General features: G+C 42.4%; 1 protein-coding gene across 1 annotated transcript in view; it reads right to left on the bottom strand.

The window, feature by feature from the left end:
* LOC126210244 (serine-aspartate repeat-containing protein I-like) overlaps window positions 1-21446 on the bottom strand; it is a 38707-nt gene extending 17261 nt beyond the window's left edge. The window contains exon 1 of the mRNA XM_049939433.1: window positions 21422-21446. The gene's annotated coding sequence lies outside the window, so the exon portion shown is untranslated. The remainder of the gene's footprint in view (window positions 1-21421) is intronic.
* Window positions 21447-21677: the final 231 nt, after the last annotated feature.

The following is a 21677-nucleotide window of genomic DNA, read 5'->3' as shown; positions in this document are numbered from 1 at the left end:
TTTGAGCCATACAAGTGTAGAACACATATAATTGTCACTGGTATTTACGAAGCGTGTCACTTAAGGTTGTTAATTAAACGTTACATAACGGATTACATTTATTCGTGGAAGCGCGCTATTAAATAATAAATAAATTCCAGAATGAGATTTTCACTTCGCAGTGGAGTGTGCGCAGATATGAAATTTCCTGGCAGATTAAAACGTAGCGTTGGACCGAGACTCGAACTTGGGACCTTTGCGTTTCGCGGGCAAGTGCTCTCTCTACCAATTTTTTTTTTTAATTGCAGGCGCTCTATCCATCCTTTTTTCCAGCAATCCAATTTTTGTTTAATCACTTTTATTTTTTATTTATTTATTTATTTTTTATTTATTTTTTATTTTTATTTTTAGGATGGTCAGGGCGTGGTACACGCCGCACTAGCAGTGGGGTCTCTTCACGGTACTGCCAGTGCGTCGAGGCCCAAACCTCTCCCACCCCTTTTTTCATGTTCCCTTTTGGGTCATAGCACTAAGTGTGCAGAAATCTTAACACAAAATTCCCATTCTCCGATGTAAGAAAGACAAAGAAACCTCTTCTCTGAATAGAAACTGAACACTGATAAAAACTTAACAATTCTTCTTGGATCACACAAATACTTTCCTTGGTAGTCGAACACGAGTAATCTTGAACAAAATGTTTTGAAAAAAAAATAAAAAAAACTTTTCGTGCAACATAGAAGTTCCGGAAGCAAGGTAATAGCAAATAATAATAAGAAACCAAGTGACTTTTAATTTTCTTCTTTTCGTTCAAGGTGTTGTAGTGGTTCCACATATTTAACCAACACCCATTCTTTCAAAAATGATCTTGATCATGTTGCCGTAGTGCTTCTTGTGGTTGCGATACGTGCTGATTTTTGCATATTGACACTTCATGTAAACACGGAATTCTATCTCGTTGTCTGACCCAAGTTTGTGGATGACATAACTAACATATTTTCCCAGTAACCAGCTAATGGCGTTGGTTTTTAATTTCGGAAAGTGTGTCATGTCTGGTCTCAGGAAGAGCGATGGCGTTATATATTCCGTAGAGGTTCTGGTGAGAAAGGCGATTTGTTGCCTGATCCAATTCCAGTTATTTACATTGCCACCACAGGTGAGTGTATCCACCAGATTGCATTTTCCACAAAGGTGTGTCTGGTTTAAACCAATCCCATATAGTCTCTCGTTGGTGCTGATGACATTGTTAACTGTTTTGTACCATGCGGAAATAGCGTCTGTAGATAGCCCGGCATAGTTGATGTTCCGCCATACAGCTTTCCAGTCACAATTTGGGAATTTCGTTTCAATTTTGTTTCTGCCCTCATTTAACTTCCTTTCAAGTATGATATCGCGCGCTGTGATACGTGTGTTGCTTCTGATTTCGTCACTAAGATAACTTGCTTCGAGGAAAAAGTTCCTCACGTACTGCAGACGGGGATTAATCCTTAGCACATCAATCGGTGCTTGCAGGCTATGGGGTGCCACATCCTCAAAGATCTTTGCGGTTATACATTGTGGAAGTTCTCTGAGTATATGGAAAGTCCGTTTGAGGAACAGAGCAGACGCTTTATTGCGAATATCCACCAAACCGAGGCCCCCGTTTCTGACATCCAGTATAACGGTAGTACCGCCAAACCTGAAGATGTCTCCTCGCCGTAAATAATTGGTAACAGTGGACATGATCCCTTTCGCTACTAGTTTAGGGATTGGAAATATCTGCGCAGTGAAATACGCTTTAGACAAAACGCAGGAGTTGATGAATCTGACTTTTTGCACCAGGTCCATAGTTCGATGGATGTTCTCCATTACAGCACCATGAACTTTCCTCCTAGTTTCCGTCCAGTTAAAAGCAGCCATCCTCATCGGACATGCCATTAAGATTATTCCCAAAGTTTTATGTTTGTTGTCTTGTTTTGCCCATTGCAGTCGAAGGTGATCTAGGCCCCGTAGATTCAATATTTGACTTTTGTTTTCATTTGCTGTCGCTCCCGACGCTAGACAATATCTTTGGATTTCTCTTTCCAGTGTAACTGTCTCCTCCTTATTCCTTATTACAACGCCCACGTCATCAGCATAAGCTCGTATGACAGTTTTCTCACCACTCAATGTTATACCTGTTAATCCTGCGTGGACAGTGCGGAGGAAGGGCTCTAAAGATACGGAAAATAAAAACATAGATAAGGGGCTGCCCTGTGGAACCCCTCGCCTTATCTGTATGGGTTTAGATGTTTTTCGCATTTATACCTGTTGTAATATTTCTTAGCATGTTGACAATCTGGGGGTGGAAAGCCATTCTTGACAGCGTCGCAAAGAGGTATCTATGACTAACGCGGTCAAAAGCTTTGTTGAAATCTATAAAGATTAAAGCACATTTTATACTTATCACTGAGGTAATTGCAATGACGTCTCGGTATGCAGATAGACTTTCGAATATCGTTCTGGTCGGAGAACAAGATTGATGATGACTCAATATTTTGTTGTAAAAGGCAGAGAGTCTTTTGTTGACAATACACGAAATTATTTTGTAATCAGAAATTAGTGGCGAAAGAGGCCGAAAATTGTTTAAGTCGGTTTTGCCTTTACTCTTAGGAATCAGTACTATTTTACTTTCTTTAAACTACTGCATGGACCGGTTTTCTGTTAAGGACCTCATTTCCCATGGAAGTGATCTTGTCCCCAATTATAGACCAGTAGCGGGCATAAAACTCCACAGGGAGGCCATCAAGTCCCGGAGATTTTTTGAGAGGTGAGTTACGCACAGCCTCATGCACTTCATCTTTAGTAATAGGTGACAGGATGTCAGCGTTGTCTGTTCCCGACAATTGTGGACCTAAAATAGTGAGAAAGTCCTCGAGAGCTGCATCTTCCACTGTGGTAGGGGCATATAAGGTTTCATAGTACCTGTGGACTTCGTCCAGTATTTCTTTCTGGCATGTGAGCCTCGTACCAGTATGCGTCTGAACTTCATCAAGTAAAGTTAGACGTCTGTTTTTAGCATGCCGCACCAAGTGATACAGAGAAGCTGTTTCATCTGCTACGACTGACGTGGCTTTCGATTTAATTTTGAGTCCCTCCATCTGTTGCCGTTTAATGCTTAATAACTTGGCTTTTATTTTTTTTTATATCATTCAGACGAATTACGTCATCATGGGCCTGTTGATATGTCTCTTAAAACTTTATAATAAAAACTCCATTGTATTCCTCAACTCCCTGTGCCTCGCTGCACTATACTGCATGACAGCTTTCCACAGCCTTGGTTTAGCCCTCCTAGTCCACCAGTCAGTGACTGTTGGGTGCTTGTCTACTGTGCGGAGGCACATAGTCCACGCTACTCTTATTTCCTGTTCCAGTTCTTCGTCAGTTAAAACAGAGATATTTAAATTCCTTTGGCCTCTGAATCGACGGGTTGGCTGTACACTTAAATTAAAGCAAGTTAAAAGTGTACTGTAATCGCTAAAATACACGGGAATAGAATAAATAATTTTGCAAATTCGGTGACACGTAAATTCTACCTAGTCTGCTGCGGGAATGGCTGGTTATATACGTGAACCCGACTGATGCCAGCTGCTGAAGTTCCCACACATCCTTAAGGTGTAGATCACTTACTAACTTTTTTAACTGTGGCGAGTAGTTGAAATTGGGTTGTTGATCTTTCTGGTTTAAAACACAGTTAAAATCTCCACCTAGTATAAGAGAACACGGATTTTTCCTCAATAAATAAATCAGTTCATCTTGAAAAACTTCGCACGATCCAGTTTGTGGGAATTTCCTGATGGGACGTAAAGGTTAAGCACTGTCACATCGAAAATGTTTATGCCTATGGCTCTTCCTGATTCTAGTCGTTCGTCACCGGAATGCCTTCCCTTATAAGAATGGCTGTAGCGATATTGGCTTCCGTAGAAACATTAACAATTTCAAAAAAGCCTGGGACCCGAAATTCCGTTATCGCAACTTCTTGTAGCAACGCGATATCTGTCCCGGACTGGTACAAGAATTCTTTTAGTGCTGCCAATTTCAAGGGTGACTGTATTTTATTAATGTTAATAGTAGTAATGCTATAAGCTTGCATCACAGACATACCAGAACAAGCTATTTGGGATGAGGATCGGTATGATTATAGCAGCAACGTGCTTCTCTACAAGGCACGATCTTTACAAGCTGTGTTCCCATTACATGTACTAACTTCCTAGAAAAATTTTCACTGCTTTTAAACAAAGAGCTTGAGAAGAAAAGTATCCTGAAATCCTGACAATGCATTGCTATAAGTCACTGTGGCCCTTCTCTTTCTCCTCTTCAGTGTTGGCCCTGATGACTTCATATTTAATATTCTTTTTCTTGATGTCTTTCTTCTCTGGTGTGGCTTTCGCTTGATGACGCGTGACAGCAAGACCCGGTTTCGGTCGCAGCCGCCGGCGGTGGCCGTCTGGCGCAACGGCCGTGGCTTGCGAGTCGTCAATATTTGGTTCCTGCGTGGTGTCTGTTGTGTTGTCTTGCTGGCGAGGCGGTGATGCCTCTTTATTTCCTCCTCCGGCCCGGCGTTGCGCTTCGGAGTCAGCAGGTTGTTTACTTGGTACTTCCTCGTACTGTTCGCACTGTATGGCCTGTGCACTTGATGCGGTTATTGCAGCTGTGACCTCAGGCTCAGGGTCACATTTCCGTGAAAGGTCACTACCAGCTGCGTCACTATCAGTTCGTGGCGGTATAAGTCCTTGTGTGGAAGTGGGAGCCACATCGACCCGCATTCCATCTCCTTTTTCCACTTGCAACAGATCTTCAGGACTGGGCTTCGGCCTCCTGGCAACGGAAAGTCATTAAGTGCAACATTTTCAGAGGTAGTAACAGGATCCACGACAGCCGCCGGCTCTGTTGTGTTACTGGCTGGCAACAAATCGTTGAGTGTTAATTTCTGGCGTTGCGTAAGGTTATTTGTTAGCACAAAAACACGGCGAGGGCAGTCCTGACGGAGGTGACCAGACTCGTTACATACATGACATGTAGGGGTTTGCCCTGAGTACATAACATGCGCCTTGTGCCCGTCAACAAAGATGTGGGAGGGAATGTTTGCCTTCACTCCCATCTCCACGGAGCGAATGCCGTTAAAGCACTACAGCTTGAAATGCGAAGCCCACCTTTCGTTGACTATTTGCCTGACAACCCCATACTTTGAAAGGACATCTTTAATTTTCGAGTTGTTTACTTCTGTGGGAATATTCAGAACCCTAACATTCCTAATTACAGACACGGAATTCCGGAGTTTTACAGTACTTTTAGTACCATCGCGGTGTATAAATTCCGTTTCATAACGAAATTTTGCCAGAAAGCGATCTACACTCACGCAATCGTTAAACTTTACAAAAATGCAGTATTCATTAGAGTCTAGCTGCATGGTATGAACAGATTCAGAATGAAGGCCAATTACCTCGGTAATCCAGTCGTGTATTTCAAGTGCAGAGGGCTGTACTCGTCGGGTGTACTTGTCGAAGGTGAAAATCACGGTGTTTTTTCTCACGGAGTTTGCCATGGTGTTCTGCAGCGAAGAAATCTCGGACAACGCCGAAATCCCAACGGCACTACGTAGAAAGACGACACGAGTGAAGACCAAATGCTCAATTGATAACGCTTAATTCACGTGCAAAACGCCAATAAACGATCACGAAACACGAAAACACTGGCGTAAACACTGAACGTTCACGGAGCAAACTTGAGGAGCGTGCGACCGCTGCGACAGCTAAAGCCAGACTAACTGAGCTACCCATGCACGACTCCCGACCCGTCCTCACAGCTTCAAGTCTGCCAGTACTTCGTCTCCTACCTTCCAAACTTCACAGAAGCTCTTCTGGTAGAACACTTTCCCGCGAAAGGCAAATGTCCCGAGTTCGAGTCTCGGTCCGGTACACAGTTTTAATCTGCCAGGAAGTTTCAATAAATAAATTGCATATGCTAACTTCAGTGACCCATATGTAAAATAGTACCCATAACATCCAGACAGATATGTCCAGAAGTCTACATGTGCCTGACATAGATCGGTCTGTAGAGATTTTACTGTCAGCTAATGGTTACCACAAGGGCAAAATAGTTCTTTAATGAGATTAGATAGTCACTTTTAACACAATTTTAAGGTTCGACTGGTTGAATGGTTGGATGGCTTCGACGCTTCTCATATTTTATTGCCTTTTTGATCTACGTACATAATAACTTCATCGCCAATTATCACTGTTATAATACTTCTTAATATTCTGCTCCGTTACAGGTCTTTTAATTGACTTCTTTCACAATGTTTAGTGCAAATAAATACATTATTTTTCATTTCTGCAACACTAAAGTAGATATACCGCACTATAACCGGTTTTATACTTACGTTGTCGGTCAGAAAAAGGACTCCATGTCATTTCTGTTGCTGTAATCTTGAGCTAGACTAAATAACATTTGTAACCTTGTAGGCATTCACACTGCACATGTGTTTCAACTTGATTTTTTCGTCGATCACATAGTTTTTGTACCTTCCACAGTTATAGTGCATCAGTTACTAAGTCTGGAGTTATCACCATATGTACACTCCTGTTATTGTTCGAAGACATGATGGTAAGAGTCGAAACCGCTAGATAAAAAATATTAAAACTGTACAGCTGATGAGACAAATATTTTTTCAGATTATTTAACAACTAATCACGTCCGAGAAGCTCTTTTAAATATCTCAGTTCGATCTCTGATTTATTTTATTACGAACATAATTTCTGTCTATGTAGGTGGGCTTCAACTAAATATTTTCGCATTTGGAGTAGAAAGTTATTAAAGCTTCGTGAAGAGATCTTGGCGCAACGAAAAACACTTTTATTTTAATGGTTGCCCTTCAACTCTGCCTCCCCTATATCGCCATAATACAGAACGAACTGCCCTTCTCTGAACTTTCTCGATGTCGTCTGTCATTACTGTCTGGTAAGGACGTGACACGACAGTCACTTTTTGTCATTTGGAGAGAGAAGTTTGATCCCGGGTCGCGCTTTATGGGCGCGTGTACGGCGCCCGGTGAGGCCGACTCAACCAGGCAGCGGGCAAGAGCGAGATGGAAGACGGCGGCGAGCGAGTGGTCAGAGGCAGATCGCCCCACGTGGAGCTGTCAGTTTCAAAGGCCTAGCAGTTACCCGACGTCAGGCTGGTTCATCCAACACCGACTGAAAGGATGCCTCGGCGCTTGTTGGTAACGTCACGTCAGCTAGGCACGGCGTACGCCAGGTCTGCTGCAGGCAGAAACGGCTGGGCGTGCTTATCACTACAAATCTCTTATTTTTGGACAAAATGTTTGGTATTGTTTTGGATTCTGCAGTTTTATTTAGATGAAAGATTTTCTTACTATCGTAAAGCTACAAATGAAGATCATAGTTCTGTATTACTGAGTCCTGTCGAAACAAACGTAGATCAATATGAGAAGATGCTTTGCCCCATTGCAAGCTTCGGAAATTTTTCGTTCGAGTAACTATATTTACTTGATCCATTTTGTTATCTAAACTTACCTCAACCCCCTTACAATGAACTCGTTTCTTTTATTTATTTATTTTCGTTTGACATCGTCACTGGAAATTTGAACTAATTTACATGTGTAAATGTCCAAAAGTTGCCAGTCATTAGATAACAGTCGTTTTCAACGAAAGGAATTCTAAACAGGAAACAAAATAGCTTCATACATTAAAAATACTGCTGAGCTTAAACTTTTTTAAACATGCACATTAGAAAAGATAAATATTCCCCTCTGGCAACTGAAAGGAGAAACTTTATAATATAAAAAAATTTTATTTGATATAACAAGTATCTCTCTTTTGCCTCTTATTCTGTCCCCCATCCCCTCCCTCAACGTGTACAATCGCAAGATATTTCATTAACATTCAGTGCTCCTCACCCCATAGTCAACCAAGATACCTAAAGAAGAGCACCAATATGTTCACAATTTCTTGTAAAAGCAACCCAGTACAAACGTAACTCCCTCAGATATAGAAATAATGTAAAGAAGCACGAATTCTGTTGCTGCTGGACCATGAAGTTGTTTTTGTATGTCAATCCTTAAAACAGGTGGAAATTTAAGGTCAGGAGTACACTATTTGTTAAGAAGTGTAATGAATTGCACAATTAATTGATTGCAGAAATCTCTCAGAAAAATGTGTATTGGTCCACTACCGCCAATAGTTTCACATTTTCCTGTGTCAGAGACACCACCATTATGAGTATGCCTGCAACAGACCTGGCGTTCGCCGTGCCTAACTGACGTGACGTCACCAACAAGCGCCGAGGCCTTCCTTTGAGTCGGTGTTGGTTTATCCCGTTTCAGCGCTCGGCTTTAAGACAATGCTTTGTCCACGTTTGCGTTGATTACATACAAATGTGAAATACTACGACAAAGTACGAGGCGGCAAATGAAAGAGAAGTTTGAGACGTATTAGCGGAGACGCTCATGCGATTTATAAGATTTTTATATCGACAGGTATTGAATAAACAAAACCGCAATATGTGCAATTTAATGAATAGAACTTTTGAAACACTACGGGTCCAGACTAGAGCGAGTCACGGGCTTCAACAAAGGACATTAAAAACTTGCTGTCCTTCTGGACATCGAGCGTGCCCTTGAAAAACTGTGGCACAACGGATTGCTATGCAAACTATTTGAAATAGAACTCTCGGCAAAAATTATAAGAATAATAAAATCCTGCCTAACAGAGAGAACTTGCATCGTACACGTAGGAAAAGAAAAATCTGGAGCTTTTACACCACAAGCAGGAGTACCCCAAGGAGAAATACAGCTCCCCTTACTATACACACTACATACTGCTGACATACCAACAGTTGAGACACAAACGGAAACCGTAGGTCTGTATGCAGATGATACAGCCTACTGGTGCACAGAACTAGGGACAACCACTGTAAAACGAAAGACAAACAACTACCTTAAACGAGTAGAGCAATGGATGACCAAATGGCGAATTCGCCACAACCCCAACAAAATACAAACCTCTTCCAACACGGACATTTGACAAGAAAACGACAGCAAGACGACAACGACATTCAACTATCTCTATGGAACACGCCCCTCACACTCAGCAGCTCAGCCAGATACCTAGAAGTACATCTAGACAGACACTTGGAAAACGCACCTATATCACTTACTAAACACAAAACGACTCAGACAAAATTTATTAAGACAGGTACAAGGACGCTTCCGTGGCTGCAGCGACGAAACAGCTCTACATACTTATAAAACATTCATAAGACAATTGCTAGAGTACGTAGTCGCCCCACCCGGGGGAATACAGGCTCACAACGCGGAAAAACTCTTCAAAACAGAGAGAAGACTAATTCGCAGCATCACCAAATTACCTCCCACAACACCCAGTAACGAAATGTGCACAGTCACAGGTGTAGAACCATTGGAAACCAGAATGGCCAAGCTCAGGGTGAGATAACGGCAAACACATACTCTACACAAGATCAATCTTGGACGATGTACTCACTATAAACGACACAGAAAACCGAAAACCTAAGGACAAATAGATACCACCCTCACAGATAACAGCCCAAAACACAGCCAAAACTTTCCCTGACCTCGTGCCAATCCTGCAACCGCTAATCGAAAACACAACACCAACTTACGTAGACGAATGAATAATGGATTATCCACACACACATCACGACGACACACACACGCACGCACGCACACACACACACACACACACACACACACACACACACACACACAACAGACCAACACAAGAAACCAGCAAACAGTCTAATCAACACAGAACACCTGACAATACCGAACACTCGCCTCTCAAGGATCAATTACACTTGAAAATACCTAAGGAAAAGACGCGACATCACCTATAAATGAACTCTACTGTATTCAAAACATACTGTATAGAAACTACGCTCGGAATCTGACATCTACTACAAATTGCCAAAATATATGTATAACGATTACGAAAATCAGCCGTGTAACTTGAAACGCGTACGTTTCATGGGCAGCGATGGCGAGCCACAGAATCTCTGACCAGAGAGCATGTAGTTAGTGCAGTTGCGCTCGACTCGCAGTAGCGAGCGGTCAGTCTGTCAGTAGTGGTAGCCCAGTGCAGTTGCGAGTAGCGTGTCGGAGATGACGCAGTCGCGGTCGAGATGCGACAGAGTTTAGTTGTGTGTGAGGAGTCGGCGGGCGTCGACATCGCACTCTGGTCACGATTCAGGACGAGGTATATTTTTATTAAATAACGTATTCAAGCAGCATTGCGCTCATCAGATAATCTAATGTGTATTCATTGTAATTAACTTTCAAGAATCGCCCCAATAATAATTTTGATTTCAAACCAATTTTTAACAAAAAAAAATCATTTGATTCCCTTGCATTTCCTTAAAGAAAATTTTCAGTTAAATTCAAAAAAAAATTTATTATTGCGATGCATTTCCTCCAAGCTGTGGCGCAGAATAAGAGCAGATACAGTTTTACTAAGGTAAGAATTTCAGTTTAATTTTTTGCACAGGGCCAAAGACCGACATTTCGGTTTAATTGAGTTTTGATTATCACTGTACTTTCATTGTCATGGGATTATCTTTCATTATTTTATAGGAACTTATACTTGAGTCAGATTGCTATTTTTCATTTATTGTCATTATCATTAAACTTGTCTGGGGAGCTTACACTTAGCTCTAGGTCCATTATGCACTTGTAAGAAAAATAAATTGTGATAAAAAATAAATCATATGTAAAACCCCTCTGGCTGAAAAGGGACGCAAACATGCCCTAAAACAACTCCAGGACAGAGTTGTGCGCGCCTTTGCCACGCCGCACCCGTGTTGCTCGATGTCACGATGTTAAGGCCTTGGTGGCCACTTCTTGATAAACCGGCTGTTGGCTTCTGTGTCGCGTTCTTCGGCCGACGTTCGTCTGATGATTTTTCTGACGTTTCGCCAGCACGGGTGGCTGGCACTGTCAGTTTGACCCTCCATTGCTGGCGGTGGACTGCACCATCTTTATCCGTCTCCTCCTTCTCACTCTCTTTGTCAGTCACCACCTCCCTCCCTCTCTGTTCATCTTCTCCCCCCCTCCCTCTCGCTCCATCTCCTCCTGCCCCCTCTCAGTCTACCACCTACCCCCCCTCCAACTTTCTCTGTCCATCTCCTTCTTCCCTCCCTCCCTCTCTCTCTCTCTCTCTCTCTCTCTCTCTCTCTCTCTCTCTATCTATCTCTATCTTCTCCTCCCTCCCCTCCTCTCCTCTGACCACCATCTTCTTCCCGTTTTCTGTGTCCATTTCCTTCCATCTCTCTGTCCATCTCCTCTGACCTTGAACCTTGCGTATTGTTAATGCAAATTCAGATTCTGTAATATTATTCTAATCAAAAGCGAGTAATGCAATTTTGTCATATGATGACATGATGGAGACCGTGGCTGTTGTTTGAAGACAAATGTTGATGGTGTTAGAACAGCAACCAGCCACAAATTTACTTTCAGTTCCTTTATTCAAAGGCTACCGTTACCAGTTTCGAATCGTTGTGATTCCGTCTCAGACGGTTTACATGCTTTTTTTATGACATGTGGTGTGTTTTTTATAGATTAATTGTCGTGAAACGTCGGTTTCGAGTGTTTGTTTTCGTAAAATTCGTCCAGCAGATGTAAATGCATTCCCACTGCATTCTTATTGTTGCACACGTAAATAGTTTGTAAGCTCTTTGTATGTATCAAAACATGTGGTGCGTGGTAGAAATCATCTCAGTGAAAAATCTTAAGTGTTCAGTGAGAACAATTTACGTGTGCAACAATAAGAATGCAGTGGGAATGCATTTACATCTGCTGGACGAATTTTACGAAAACAAACACTCGAAACCGACGTTTCAGGACAATTAATCTATAAAAAACACACCACATGTCATAAAGAAAGCATGTAAACCGTCTGAGGAGGAATCACAACGATTCGAAACCGGTAACAGTAGCCTTTCAATAAAGGAACTGAAACTAAAGCTGTGGCTGGTTGCTGTTCTAACACCAAAAACCAGTAAGCCATAAATACAAATTTCCTGTTTGCTAAGAACGTTTCGTTATTGTATATTCTATATACATATTTATGTTTTAAAAAATATATGACCTGTAAATGTCTAAACGTTTATGATAGTAACCCGTAAAAATTTGAAGTAAATCAGAAAGGTACATCTTGAGATTTTAGATAACAATGTTTTCCATTTATACATTACATATGTAAATTAATGTATTAACTGTACTGAAAATATACTATATTAAAGAATGAGTTGCCTAAAAACACTGCCTTATGAGAGTCCAACGTTGTATCAAAATTTCAAATCAAATGGTCAAGAAATTCTCGATATTAACGATTTTGAACAAACTAACGTTTGTCTCCATAGTTTCGCTGCGCAATGACTGTTCCATAAAATTTCGGGTGTGCAGCTGCATAAATTTCACTTCTGCTGCTCGCCCGAAATTTTATGGAACAAACTAACATTTACATTTTTATAGCATTTGCCCTTTTATTGAGTATATACCAGATAACGTTCCAGTAGATGTACAGAAACATGTGAGTATTAGATTCAGTGTCGTGTAAGATTTCTGGCCGAGCGGTTCTAGGCGCTTCAGTCCGGAACCGCGCTGCTGCTACGGTCACAGGTTCGAATCCTGCCTCGGGCATGGATGTGTTAGTTAGGTTTAAGTAGTTCTAAATCTAGGGGACTGACGACGTCAGATGTTACGTCCCATAGTGCTTAAAAACATTTGAACCTGGAACTTCCTGGCAGATTAAAACTGTGTGCCCAACCGACACTCGAACTCGAGACCTTTGCCTTTCGCGGGCAAGTGCTCTACCATCTGAGCTACCGAAGCACGACTCACGTCCGGTCCTCACAGCTTTACTTCTGCCAGTATCTCGTATCTGGACATTTCAACCTTTTTTTTTTTTTTTTTTTTTTTTTTGTAATATTTCAAAGTTATACGTGAAGAACTTCCACGGATTTCAGATTTTGAAGAAACGAACATCTACGTTTGTACTTATATAGAAACTGTAAATTTTCCTTACTCCAAATCTCCGACACTTCCAACCTGCTACTCATGCTAAGCCTCACGATGGCAATTTGCTCACCACGCCCTTTCCTAGGGTCATAAAATTATCAGAGAACAATATACTTGCACTGGCTCCTCTTCATACGATCGTATAGTTTTTGGATAACAGTAAACATGCATATGGCGACCCTCAACGGTGCGAATCCTCTGAGAAACAGGCAGAGACAGTAGGATGCTTACCTCATGCTTTTAGTATCTTCATGCTACTTCATCTTCAGGTTGTCTATAAACAGTAGGTCGAAGTATCCATGTCAAAGCTAACACACAAGACACCACATCTGCGGTACATGGCTCATCAGATGTGTCGCCATGTAAGTTAGCTTTACATGGGTGTTCGACCTGCTATTTATTAGGGGAGCTGAAGATAGGGCAGATAGTCTGGAACCTGGTCAAGACTTCAGTCACTAAATAACTAGACAACTGTAGCAGTTACTGCAACAATGAACATTACACATAACACTTGTGGATGTCCCATCAGCAAAAATTTGTGATACATTTATTCCAGGTGTCAAAGAAATCACTTGCATCCGATACTATTGCATGAACAGCGTTGGTTGAATGGGTTTAATCTGAAGTGTTCACCTATTTCGTATTTTGAGGAACGTTATTCAAGTGTTACGGTCTTCTTTGTGGCGTTGGTGACCGTATAAAGACAGTACGATGTTCATTTTCAGAAAGTGAAGGGATTTTAATTCTGAATGTGACGATCTATGGCAGGAGCGTGAAATCCAGTAGTATTAGGTGTTGGACCGCTTTAGAATTTCTTTGTTAGTTTGCTTTGTCGCTTTGTAAGGATGATTCTTTGTGCCAATAGAACTAAAGAAAAAGACAATGGCTCCTCGTAACCGCTCAAGAACCAGGTCAAGGGGGAGGGAATACGGAATTAGATGTGGAAGGTGATCCGGCAGCAATACGAACGCGAAATAACAGTTATGATGTAGAATCAGAGGCGTTAAAGAGCATCACGGTCAAATTTTGTGACAGAAGTACAGAAGCAAGAGCAGTTCATTCTCCTGTACGGCAGGTAACGACGGTTAGGGTTCTGGAGCCTGAATTCACTGTCGTCTGGGTACGCTAAACTTTTGGCCGCTTGCAAGCCTCTCCACTTGAAGTTTACGAAAATTCGAGTAATATATCTGGCTTTGCAACCATGAATTCCCCCACTTTAGAGACGCAAATTTGTGAACAGGGGAAGTTGATGAATGTGTCTGATGGTCATTAATCTCTAATGGTATGTCTATCAGTCTCATTACCAGTTTACATGAAAAATTACAGAATCGGAATGAGAGCCTGGAAGGGGAATTAGAGAAACAGAGTGAGAGTCTAAAAGGAGAAATATAGAAACAGAACGGAAGTCTATAAGGAAAAACACAGAAACAGAATGAGAGTCTACAAGGAGAAACAATGCAGCAGAACAAGAAACTAAAAGGGGAAATGAGGGAATGTCGTGAGATAGGCGAGAAACTTGCGAGAAAAATTGATGAGGTACAGGTCTGTCTTGATGTAAAGTTTCAGAATATGATGATTCAAATTCAGGAAGGATTAACTGTGGAATCTGAGAAAATTTGACGAAGTCGAGGATGAGCTGAGTACTATGGAGCAGCAACAGACAAAGATACGAGATTAAGTTATGAGGCACATGGATAAGGCACAGAAGGATTCTGATGAGCTCAGGGAGAAGTGCCAAAAAGATAAAGAGGAACTCTTGATTCAAATCAGTGGTGCAACATGCAAGTATGGTCAATCATTAAAGGACAGTGTCGTGGCAAATAGTGTCATAATACAAAATCTGGAAGATACATTCGAAACTTTGAAATTGGAAGGCGCCGAAAGGAATCTAAATATGAAGGTGAAATTACTAAACAAGCAGGGCGTATAGATGAACTAACGGACGTGGTCGAGCGTAAAAACAGGACAGCTTCAGTATTGATGGAAGGTCTGAATGAAGGAGCACCATGGCCATGTGTCATGAAACAGACAATAGCTAGGACAGCCAAAGGTTCGTGGACTTTTGCGAATGTAGGTGGACGTAGGAGAGACGATGAATATGATTCAGTAGATAAAGAGAAATGTAATAACAGACCAGATTATAGGAATACCACATATGGGCGAATTAAAGGCAGGAACCTTTGAGAACTGTCACACTGTCCGGACTTTGTTACAAGCATTTCGTGTCAGTGCAGAAGTTCAAGGTGTTCCGAATCTCTTCGAATTGAATCCACTGAAGGGCTTGCTTGGGACGGTTCCACTATAGGTCTTCTATCAGCCTACTGGTCAGAAGTGGGTCAGGACAGAGTAAAGCATCGGATCATTATGCTTCCAAAGCACAACAAGGGTGACTTTTCCAGTTCTACCAAAATTTTTCGAACGTACGGTCTAACAGAATCAATTCTTGTATGATCCATACAGTCCTGCAGAACAGCTCTGGATACGTGTAACAAAACTATCGGTACACCTTTGACACATTGTATAGACAGATGCTGTAAAGATGATATTGAAGCTTTCAGGACACTGCTACAAGAACTAGAATATGACATAGATGAGAGTACATCATGTAATGGGCAGTGGCAATGCATCAAATATGCTTCATCACCACAAGAGTCAAGTCGTGCCAGGAGTAGCAACAGAAGCAGATATAGGACATGCAAGCATGGTCGATTTGATAATGGACATTACCAGATCAACTGAACAATTGAGATAGTGGTAAACAGCATAGAGATGGACACAGAGAAATAACAAACAGGTCAAGACAGACCTGGCTAGAGAATGGGAATCGTGACCAGTATGGGCAAGAGAGAGAAAATAATAAAATGGTTCTAGTTCTGTCCCAATAGCTGGACGTGCATGCCAATATCTCGGTATTGTTATATAACATACGGTGACCAGTATCCAAACAATGTTCGGCAAGAGCAGATCTAGTTGGCTGCCGTAATCGTGTGTGCCGTTTACGCTCAGTACATCGGTCCTCCACGGTCCTGACAGTCTGACCAATGTATGCCATGCCACAGCTACACCCGCCTTACGCAAACCAAGATCATCTTTAACAGAACCCAAAAGCACTCTAATTTTAGATGGAGGTCGGAAAACACATTTCACTTCGTATTTCCGTAAAATACTACCGATCTTGTTGGAAGTGCTTCCTGGGTAAGGCAGAAAGGCGGTCACTGTAAATATTACCTGGCTGAATTCCCGTAAGTTAATTGAAAATTGTATAAGCCAGGAGAAACTCACGCGCAAACAAACCGCCAACACTTCCCTACACTGTGAATCCGATATGTGACCTATCAGATGTTAATCAGTGATGATAGGTTGATGCTGGCCGAGAAGCCTATACCGGTACGCGGCTCCGGCTGCCGTGTAGCACCGCTCCACAACGTCAAAGAGAAGCAAGATACGCACTACTAAGAGAACGTACCCTTGCATGGCAAATTTCGTAAATAGATCTCGCCGCGACGAAAAACTACTTTGCTTTAATGACTTCCATCGCAACTCGCGTATCATATCTGCAACACTCTCTCCCCTATTACGTGATAATAAAAAACGAACTGCCGTTTTTTGCACCCGTTCGATGTCCTGCGTCAATCCCACCTGGTAAGGATCCCACAACGCGCAGCAATATTCTAACAGAGGACGAACGAGTGTAGTGTAAGCTGTCTCTTTAGTGGACTTGTTGCATCTTCTAAGTGTCCTGCCAATGAAACGCTACCTTTGGCTCGCCTTCCCCACAATATTATCTATGTGGTCTTTCCAACTGAAGTTGTTCGTAATTTTTACACCCAGGTACTTAGTTCAATTGACAGCCTTGAGAATTGTACTTTTTATCGAGTAATCGAATTCCAACGGATTTCTTTTGGAACTCGTGTGGATCACCACACACTTTTCGTTATTTAGCGTCAACTGCCACCTGCCACACCATACAGCAATCTTTTCTAAATCGTTTTGCAACTGATACTGGTCTTCGGATGACCTTACTACACAGTAAATTACAGCATAATCTGCGAACAACCTAAGAGAACTGCTCAGATTGTCACCCAGGTCATTTATATACATCAGGAACAGCAGAGGTCCCAGGACGCTTCCCTGGGGAACACCTGATATCACTTCAGTTTTACTCGATGATTTGCCGTCTATTGCTAGGAACTGCGACCTTCCTGACAGGAAATCACGAATCCAGTCGCACAACTGAGACGATACCCCATAGGCCCGCAGCTTGATTAGAAGTCGCTTGTGAGGAACGGTGTGAAAAGCTTTCCGGAAATCTAGAAATACGGAATCAACTTGAGATCCCCTGTCGATAGCGGCCATTACTTCGTGCGAATAAAGATCTAGCTGCGTTGCACAAGAACGATGTTTTCTGAAACCATGCTGATTACGTATCAATAGATCGTCCCCTTCGAGGTGATTCGTAATGTTTGAATACAGTATATGCTCCAAAACCCTACTGCAAACCGACGTCAATGAAATAGGTCTGTAGTTTGATGGATTACTCCTACTACTCTTCTTAAACACTGGTGCGATCTGCTTAATTTTCCAATCTGTAGGTACAGATTGGAATTAACAGACTTGGAACGCGAATGGTATTTGTAGCTTGACACATGGTACATTCCTTTTCGGAAATCGTTAGGAAATTCAATATTTAGAGATCAACAGTGTCAAGAGTGTGCCGAGAATACCAAATTTCAGTTACGGACAAGGCAGCGGCCAACGCCCTGTACTTAACGACCGAGATCAGCGGCGTTTGGGTAGAGTTGTGAATGCTAACAGACAAGCAACAATGCGTGAAATAACCGCAGAAATCAGTGTGGGAAGTACGACCGACATATCCATTATGAAAGTGCGGCGAAATTTGGTGTTAATGGGCTTTGGCAGCAAACGACCGACGCGAGTGCCTTTGCTCATAGCACGATACTGCTGCAGCGCCTCTCCTGGGCCAGTGACCCTAGAGGACTGGAAAACCGTGGCGTAGTCGGATGAGTCCCGATTTCAGATGGTTCGAGCTGATCTTAGGGTTCAGGTGTGGCGCAGATCCCACGGAACCATGGACCCAAGTAGTCAACAAGGCATTGTGCAAGATGGTGATGGCTCTATAATGGTGGGCGTCTGTGTTTAAATGGAGTAGACTAGCTCCTCAGGTCCAACTGAGCCAACTGAGACCGTCTGCAGCCATTCATGGACTCCATGTTCCCAAACTACGACGGAATTTGTATGGATGACAATGCACCATGGTACTGAACCATCATCGTTCAAGAATGGTTTCAAGAACCTTCTGGACAGTTCGAGCAAATGATTTGGTCACTCACATCGCCCGACATGCATCTCACTGACCATTTATGTGACATGACCGAGAGCCAGTTAAAGCACAAAACGCTGCACTGCCAACACTTTTCTCATTCACGGGCAGCCTGAGGCAGCATGGCTCAGTATTTCAGCAGGGGACTTCCGGCGACTTGTTGCATCTAGGCCATGTCGTGTTGCTGCTCTACATCAGCCAAAAGGAGGTCCGACACAGTATCAGGAGGTATCCCATGACTTTTGTCACCTCAGTATATAATATTGTGTACAATGTACAGCAGAGGAACAGTCTGGCGACGACCTTTGATTGTATCAGCTTGAAAATGCACCCTGTCACAAAGCAGCATCTGTGAATCAATAGTCTGCTGACAATAACATTCCTGAAATGGACTGGCCTGCCCAGAGTCCCTACCTGGACCCAATGGAACACTTTTGGGATAAGGTAGAAGTTGACCTTGCGTCAGATACCAGAGTCACTATTTTTTTTTTTGTTTCAGCTCTTGATGAGGAGTGGTCTGCCATTCCTCCACAGATATTCACACACCTCACTGAAAGTTTCCCCAGCAGATTTCAACCCATCATAAAGGTAAGGCATGAACACACCCTGTATTGACGTGCACTAATACACTGAAGAGCCAAAGAAACTGTCACACTAGCCTAATATCGTATAAGGCCCCTACGAGCACGCAAACAGTTACAACTTCTAGCCTATAATTTTTTTTGTAAACTGGGAAATGTAATCCCAAAGTTTGTATCACACACGGACATACACTGAAGAGCCAAAGAAACTGCCTAACATCGTATACAGTCCCCGCAAGCACGCAGAAGTGCCGCAACGCGACGTGACATGAACTCGACTAATGTCTCAAGTAATGTCTCGAGAGAACTCACACCATGAATCCTGCAGGGCTGTTCATAAATCCGTAAGACTACGAGGGGTGGAGATCTCCTCTGCAAGGCATCCCAGAATACTCAATAACGTTCACGTCTCGGAGGTTTGGCGGCCAGCGGAAGTGTTTAAACTCAGAAGAGTGATCCTGAGCCATTCTGAAGGAATTCTGGACGTGTGGGGTGTCGCATTGTCCTGCTGGATTTGCCCAAGTCCGTCATAGTCGTCTCTAGACGTATCAGGGGTCCCATATCACTCCAACTGCACACGCCGCACACCATTACAGAGCCTCCACCAGCTTGAACAGTCCCCTGCTGACATGCAGGGTCCATGGATTCATGAGGTAGTCTCCATTCCCGTACACGTCCATTAGCTCGGTACAATTTGAAACGAGACTCGTCCGACCAGGCAATATGTTTCCAGTCATCAACAGTACAATCTCGGTGTTGATGCACCTGGGCGAGGCGTAAATCTTTGTGTCGTGCAGTCATCAAGGGTAGACGAGTGGGCCTTCGGCTCCTAAAGCCAATATCGATGATGTTTCGTTAAATGGTTCGCACACTGACACTTGTTGATGGCCCAGTATTGAAATCTGCAGCAATTTGCAGAGGGGTTTCACTTCTGTCACGTTGGACGATTCTCCTCAGTTGTAGTTTGTCTCGTTCTTCCAGGATGTTTTTCTGGCCGCAGCGACGTCGGAGATATGATGTTTTACCGGATTCCTGATATTCACCGTACACTCGTGAAATGGTTGTACAGGAAAATCCCCACGTCATCGCTACCTCGGAGGTTCTGTGCCCGATTGCTCGCACGCCGAATACAACACCACGTAGAAACTCACTTAAATCTTGATAACCTGCCATTGTAGCAGCAGTAACCGATCTAACAACAGCGCCAGACAATTGTTGTCTTATATAGGCGTTGCCGACCGCAGCGCCGTATTCTGCTGTTTACATATCTCTCTATTTGAATGCGCTTGCCTGTACTAGTTTCTTTGCCGCTTCAGTGTATGTGTCCAAATGCTTTTGATCAGATAATATATGTTCATAACCATTATACCCACCCTGTGTAATGCGTGAACAAAACGATAGTCATAACGGTTTTAAACAGCCGAACTCGAAGCTATACAACGTAGGGCCACAGCCAGTAAAAACTCTTCTGGGGACAACATTAAGCAGCTATTAGACATTTGTTTAGAAAATGAAACATACCATTCATTTGAAGAAAACCTTCGTACTAATTAGAATGAAATAGTGACTACAGGAGTCTAATTATTTTTAGATACAGTAAATGTACTGCGTATTAATCTCCTTATGTGAGGATCCAAAGTCTCCACGTAACTTCTAAGTGCTTAAACAATTTTTTGTTTCCACCATAGGCTGAAGAAATTTTTTTATGCACATAAACTCTATTACATTTCTAGCCGCTTTCGGCCTACGACCATTTCCAAATGGCTGCAGTATCAAACATCAACGAATGTGAGACATTAGATTTATAAACTTCTGTTCCCATGTAACACTAAACTGTTTTCCCATACAACGTCACACATTTCACCTACGCAGCTGTAACTAATGTAACAGCTGTTGTAAATGGTGTAGTGTAGCGTTGCTAAGAAACCTTTGTAACTTGTATAAGCTCGTAGAGTTTTGATACTGCAAGCATTTGAAAATTACTGCAGATCGAAACTGGCCAGAAATATAATAGAATTCATCTGTATAACAATATTTCGACAGCCTACGGTAGAGATAAATATGCATTTAGCTTTCAGTTCTATGTACTAATGAGCGTGTGTGTGTGTGTGTGTGTGTGTGTGTGTGTGTGTGTGTGTGTGTGTGTAATGTGCTCACTAAAGTAACAGGTCGCTGTATAACTGAAAGTGTAAAGGCGAACTGTGTTGTATGTGAAGGTACGCATGCAATGAGGATTACCTGTAATTGTATGTATTTCTGTGTAAATGCATGTATGCAAATCCTTCACTGAAAAAGCTCACTGCGTGGAAAACATGTTGGTAGTCTAGTAAATATTATGTTCCATTCCAATGCTTCAAGCTATTAATTTTTTGATTCCCATTAATACAACGTACACACACCCGATACCGAACCTGGCATTCCGAGTTCACATACCTGTTATTGGCGAGGTGCTAGACGATGTCCTAACGGCATAACATTAACTGTGAACAATATGTCAATAACTTCCTCCTACTTTATTCAGGATAATCTAATCTGAACGCTTGCGCCTATCAACTCCGGTGACCCGCTCACCATTCCACCCGTATCTTACTAGATAAGAACAGAAAGCAAGACTGCACACCGAAGAAGAGACACAGTGGAAATGTTGTGAAAGTAATAATTCTCTCGCGTTCTCAAACTAAGCGAATAA

Source organism: Schistocerca nitens, chromosome 10, assembly GCF_023898315.1.
Source record: "Schistocerca nitens isolate TAMUIC-IGC-003100 chromosome 10, iqSchNite1.1, whole genome shotgun sequence".
Lineage (NCBI taxonomy): Eukaryota > Metazoa > Arthropoda > Insecta > Orthoptera > Acrididae > Schistocerca > Schistocerca nitens.
This window is presented reverse-complemented; position numbering and strand designations above follow the sequence as displayed.